Raw genomic sequence first — 6,692 nt, forward strand, 5'->3', positions numbered from 1 at the left:
CAGTGGGCCACATTCAACAACATCTATTTAATATAGACAATGTTAAGTCATGTCAGACCCCAAAATGCAATCGTACCTAAGTTTTGAAGCCCAGCATGACTTGGAGAAAGAATAGGTACAGGAGAAGGCCAGGCGCAGTGGCTCACGCCTGTAATTTCAGCACTTTGGGAGGCCAAGGTGGAAGGATCACCTGGGGTCAGGAGTTTGAGACCAGCCTGACCAACATGGTGAAACCTCGTCTCTACTAAAAATACAAAAATTAGCTGGCCATGGTGGCACGCATCTGTAATCCCAGCTGCTTGGGAGGCTGAGGCAGGAGAATCGCTTGAACTGGGGAAGCAGAGGTTGCAGTGAGCCGAGATCGCGCCACTGCACTCCAGCCCGGGCGACAGACTCTTTCTCAAAAATAAAATAAAATAAAATAAAATAGGTCACAGACAGATGGAAACATTGGGCTGGAAAAAATAGACTGAGAGGTGACATCAGCCCCAGGCTCAACATTAACTAACGGTATGAAGAGGTGGCCAGGAAAGTGAACGCAGTCTCCGACTCCGAGGACGCAGGTAAAGTGTCTATAACCAGAGGGCATCTCACACCAGTATGTCAGCCAGACCCCACAGAACCTTTCTTTTGGTGTAAGTACTATCATCAGAAGAGCTGGCCTAATTTGGATGTCTGTGCCCTCCAAACCTCTTGTTGAAATGCGATCCCTGATGCTGGAGGTGGAGCCTGCTGGGAGGTGACTGACTGGGCCATGGAGGCAGGTCCCACATGAAAGGTTTAGCACCATCCCCTTGGTGAAGAGTGGGCTCTTCTTCAGTTAGTTCACACGAGATCTGGTTGTTTACAAGTTTGGGGCTTCCCCCTTCCCTCTCTTGCTCCCTCTCTTGCCATGTGAGACTTCTGACCCCACTTCTGCCAGCACTAGAAGCTTCCTGAGGCCCTGACCAGGGGGCCGCTTCCTGCCCACCCTGCAGAACTGTGAACCAATTAAACTTCTTTTCTTTATATGTTACCCAGTCTCAGGGTTTTTTCTGGTTTTTTTTTTTTTTTTTTGTTTTTTTTCCTTTATTTGTCACCCAGGCTGGAGTGCAGTGGCATGAACATGGCTCACTGCAGCCTTCACCTCCTGGGCTCAAGTGATCCTCCCACCTCAGCCTCCCGAGTAGCTGGGACTATAAGTGTGTGCCACCACACCTGGCTAATTTGTTTTACTTTTTTGTAGAGATGGGGTTTCACTATGTTGCCCAGGTTTGTCTTGAACTCCCGGGCTCAAGCAATCCTCCCGCCTCAGCCTCCCAAAATGTTGGAATTACAGACATTAGCCATGCACCCAGCCTCAGGTATTTCTGTATAGCACCGTAGGAACTGACTATGACAGTAGCATTATGGTGAGGAGGTTGTAGAGGGAATGAAAGGAGAGAGGAAGAGGAGGTGAGGGAGAAATACTGCAAATTGGAAAAATAGTATAAAAATGACTAAAAACAGTAAGTGCTAGCATGCACTGAGTGCTTACCATGAGGACTGTTTCAACCACCCTCTAGCGTGTTTAGATGAATTCATGTTGGTTAAATATTTCAATCTCAAGAGAGAGGGAGTTGGTAGAAACAATATTTCTCCCCTTACCTACAAGGATATCTTCAGAGGCCTTATCAAATGTTTTACAGGGATGTATGTTTTGTCTACATCAGTTCCTACCTAAATCAGCTTATTTAAATGATGTCATTTAATCGCGAGGACTGCATTCTCAGTATACTCAGCCTTCAGCTGAGGAAAGGTGAGCAAAGTCACTTCCCCAAGGCCATGCAGCTGGTACCCAGCCCCGCCAGGCCTGAGCCCACACATCTGCCTCTGCAGCTTGAGCTCTGTGGCCTACCTGCTGCTCTGCCTCCCACAGAGAATAGAAACTTCTCTCTGTACCTACCACAAATGCGGTCATTATCTTTACTTATTATTCTACATTGTAAACTTTGAAGATGCCCAGGAATGAGGTCTAAAGTGGATCACACGTCCGGGCATGGTGGCTTACGCCTGTAATCCCAGCATTTTGGGAGGCCACAGCGGGTGGATCAGTTGAGGTCAGGAGTTCGAGACCAGCCTGGCCAACATGATGAAACCCTGGCTCTACTAAAATACAAAAATTAGCTGGGCGTGGTGGCAGATGCCTGTAGTCCCAGCTACTTGGAAGGCTGAGGCATGAGAATCACTTGAACCCGGGAGGCAGAGGTTGCAGGGAGCTGAGATTGTGCCACTGCACTCCAACCTGGGTGACAGATTCTTTCTCAAAAATAAAATAATAAAATAAAATGGGTCACAGCCAGATGGAAACATTGGGCTGGAAGAAGTAGATTGAGAGGTGATATCAACTGCAGGCTCAACATTAACTAATGGTATGAAGAGGTGGCCAAGAAAGTGAACGCAATCTCCGGCTCCGAGGACGCAGGTTAAGTGTCTGTAACCAGAGAGCATCTCACACTGGTATGTGTCAGCCAGACCCCACAGGATGATTCTTTTGGTGTAAGTACTATCATCAGAAGAGGGGACATATTATAAATCAGTGACAAGATATCAGGTATTTGAGGGAAAGCAAGGAGGAACCTTGGCATTGTATCAAAGGGATATGACGGGAAGGCCACTGGGTATTCAAGGGAATTCATGAGGTGCCCTTAGGAAGAAAAATATTGGCCAGGTGTGGTGGCTCAGGCCTATAATCCCAGCATTTTCGGAGGCCGAGGCGGGGGTGGATCACGAGGTCAGGTGTTTGAGACCAGACTGACCAACATGGTGAAATCCCGTCTCTACTAAAGATACAAAAATTAGCCTGACATGGTGGCAAGTGGCTGTAATCCCAGCTACTTAGGAAGCTGAGGCAGGAGAATCACTTGAACCCGGGAGGCCAAGATCGTGCCACGGCACTCCAGCCCGGGCAACAGAGCAAGACTCTGTCTCAAAAAAGAAAGGAAAATAAAAAAGAAAAGGAAAGAAAAGAAAGAAAGAAGGAAAGAAAGAAAATAAAAAAATGAAAGAACGGCTTGAAGATTGGGGAACAGGGTGGGTGGGTCGAGAGCAGGATCCTGGTTGAAGATACTGGGAAAGAGATTTGGTATCGGATACGGGGGTAGGGGGGCGGGCGGGGATAGGGGATAGACTCTCACGTTCCCTCTATCACCAGGCTTCGCAGGTGTCCCGACGTAGTCTGGAAAGCCAGGGCTCTGAGTCATGGGTTCTAGCCATGGCTCTGCCACTCAGGAGCCATTACACAAGCAAGTGTCTGCACCTTTCCTGACCTCTTTCTTCATCTGTAACATGAGAAGTCTGGATCAGGTGATTGCTAAGATCTTTGTGAGCTCTCCAAATGACAGGATTCAGATGAGTTACCAAATAAAGGCTTGTTCCACAGCCTTCCTTCATCCGGTTAGCAATTAAACCAACGCAGAGATAACAGCCACCCTTTCCATCGTAGAAATATTCGAAAAGAATACGTAAACCAGGCTAAAATGCAATTCTGTCTGAAAATACTTACACGCATACTCAAAGTTCACATTACCCAGAAAGAGAATAAGACCTAGTCAGCCAGCTAATGACATGAATCTGAAACTCCAGAGGTAACCCTTTAACTGAATACCTGCTTTTTTAAAACCGCAAGTGATTCACAGACCATTTTGTCACCTGCACGGGGAGAAAAGAAATGCCTCTGAATATTTAAATACGCTTGTAAAATATTAAACACCTCCCACAGGCAGGGGAAGTGATATATCTATCCTGTGTCATTATCTCTCGGGGCACCACCTGCATCTGTTCAAGGTCTGCAAACATGGCCAAGCTTAATCTACTTGAACAGAGGGAGGATCAGAGATCACATCGTCCTCTCACTTGCCTGGGCTACCAGCTGGGTCCCGTTAGCAGGCATCAGACAAGGCCTAAGACCCACAGCCTTTGGTTCGATGGAGCCCTGGATGAAGGAATTGAGAAGTGGCTCATCTTTTTCTAAATGGAAAAAAAATTATTTCTAAATAGCTTAAAACGTTATTTTCAATTTCTCAATTTACAGTGATCCCCTAAATGAAGGCTATTTCTTTCTTTTTTTTTTTTTTTCTAGGAGGAAAAATATAGAACCTATTCATTTTCAAACTTAGACAATGCCAAGTTTTGGGGGGAAAAAAAGTCAGCTGAAAAACTGCAATGGCTCTGATGGTGAACTTGGCAATATGTCAGCATTGTTCAGAGAGAAGGGCCCACTACTTCTTATTCTGTGCTGCAAATGGCAAACGGGTTCATTTTCTCCTTATTGTTCTCTCTCTCTCTCTCACACACACATGCACACACACACACACACACACACACACACAGAGCAAGAGAGAGAGAGAGAGAGTACCCAATACATACTGTTACCTTTTAACTTCAGGATGCCTGATAGCACTTTTGCTCCTGCTACTAATGAGCTGAAGAACTTGGGGAAATTGAATAAATCTTCAAACCTTGGTCTCCTTATTTATGAAATAGGAATTTTTAAACAGCTACTTACCAGGTTTGTGTAATAACCAGATGCCATTATACAAGCTAAGCACCTTGCAATATGTAAAGCAGGGAGGCCCCCGGTCTCCCGAGCAGCATCACTGGTGGGGACGGAAGGACAGTGTGGTTTAGTGAGTCAGGTTCTCCTCCCTGGAGTAAGTCCTGGATTTAAGTCCCAGGTAGCCACTGAGTTTAGGACAGAACCAGGCGAGTAGAAAGTATTTGTGTAATCACAACTATTAATTGTGATCATTTCTCACAGCAAAGTATGATGCAATCATTTTTCTTAGTTGATGTTAATGTCTATAGAATGAAAGAGGGCTGGGCGCGGTGGCTCATGCCTGTAATGCCAGCATTTTGGAAAGTTAAGGCAGGTGGATCACTTGAGGTCAGGAGCTCAAGACCACCCTGGGCAACATGGTGTAACCCCATCTCTACTAAAAATATAAAAATTAGGCGGGCATGGTGGTGTGCATCTGTAGTCCCAGCTACTCAGGAGGCTGAGCCAGGAGAATCGCTTGAACCTGGGAGGCGGAGGTTGCAGTGAGCCAACATTGCACCACTGCACTCCAGCTGGTTTACAGAGTGAAACTCTGTCTCAAAAATAAATAAATAAATAAATAAATAAATAAATAAATAAATAAAAATTTAAAAAGAGAAAGAAAAGAAAAGAATGAAAGAGAATTAGGACTTAGGCAGACAACCAGCTACATCAGATACTTTTAGTTGTAAGCAGAAGTTGCCCTAATAAAGGAATTATGCTCTTTCTTTGCTAGCTAATGCTCCTCTTCATTGAGAAATACTGTTAACTGCACTGGAACAAAATACTTAGTCATAATATCTTCCCATTATTAAAATGCCAGATGGTATAATTACATTTGCCATATTATTTCTTACACTCAAAAAGATGGATTACATATCACTAAATAGCCATGACCCTTGGATGATGGGTTTGGTAATTTGCTAGAATCATTCACAGAACTCAGGGAAACGCTCCACTTATGTTTATTACTGAGGAAGTGGCAGATGGAAGAGAAGCATTGAGCAAGGCATGGAGATGGAGTGGGGGAACCTGCAGTGCCCTCGATGGACCGCACCTTCCAGCATTTGGATGTGTTCACCAACCTGAAAACCCACCAAATCTTGTTCAAAAGCCTTCACAGAGCCCAAGCTCTAGCCCTACCTCCCTTTCCTGGAGGTTGGTGGGCAAGGTTGAAAGTTCCAGCCCTCTAACTAACCGCTGTGTCGTCCTGTTGACCAGTCCCATCCTGAAGCTATCTAGGGACCTCATCCTGAATTACTTCATTAGCATAAACTCAAGTATGATCAAAAGGGGGTTTTAGGCCCAGGTCGGTGGCTCATGCCTGTAATCCCAGCACTTTGAGGGGGCGAGGTGAGTGGATCATGAGGTCAAGAGATTGAGACCATCCTGGACAACATGGTGAAACCCCATCTCTACTAAAAATACAAAAATTAGCTGTGCATGGTGGCGGGTGCCTGTAGGCCCAGCTACTCAGGAGGCTGAGGCAGGAGACTCGCTTGAAGCTGGGAGGCAGAGGTTGCAGTGAGCCGAGATCACGCCACTGCACTCCAGCCTGGCAACAGAGCAAGACTCTGTTTCATAAAAAAAAGGGGGTGGGGGTGGGATTATTTTATTTCTGAGATGGAGCCTTGCTCTGTTGCTCGGGCTGAAGTGCAGTGGCCCCATCTTGGCTCACTGCAACCTCTGCCTCCTGAGCTTAGGCAAGTCTCCTGCCTCAGCCTCGTGCATAGCTGGGATTACAGGCACCTGCCACCATGCCAGGCTAATTTTTGTATTTTTAGTAGAGACGGAGTTTCACTATGTTGGCCAGGCTGGTCTCAAACTCTTGACTTCAGGTGATCCGCCTGCCTCAGTCTCCCAAAGTGCTGGGATTAAAGGTGTGAGCCACCATGCCTGGCCAAAAGTGGATTTTACCACAACCTATAGTCAGAAATACAGTTGACACTGTAATTAATTAATTATACATACACATATATTTTATTTGTATTTTTAGCTCAACTCTATGGAAGCAAATATATACATGTATTTGTAACTGAAATAAAAGTTCCACAAAGTAATACTTACCCATACTACCTCCAATATACTCTGATATTTTTCTATTCTATATTCTAATTCATTTTTTACATTTTCAATT

This window comes from Papio anubis, chromosome 10 (genome assembly GCF_008728515.1).
Source record: "Papio anubis isolate 15944 chromosome 10, Panubis1.0, whole genome shotgun sequence".
Lineage (NCBI taxonomy): Eukaryota > Metazoa > Chordata > Mammalia > Primates > Cercopithecidae > Papio > Papio anubis.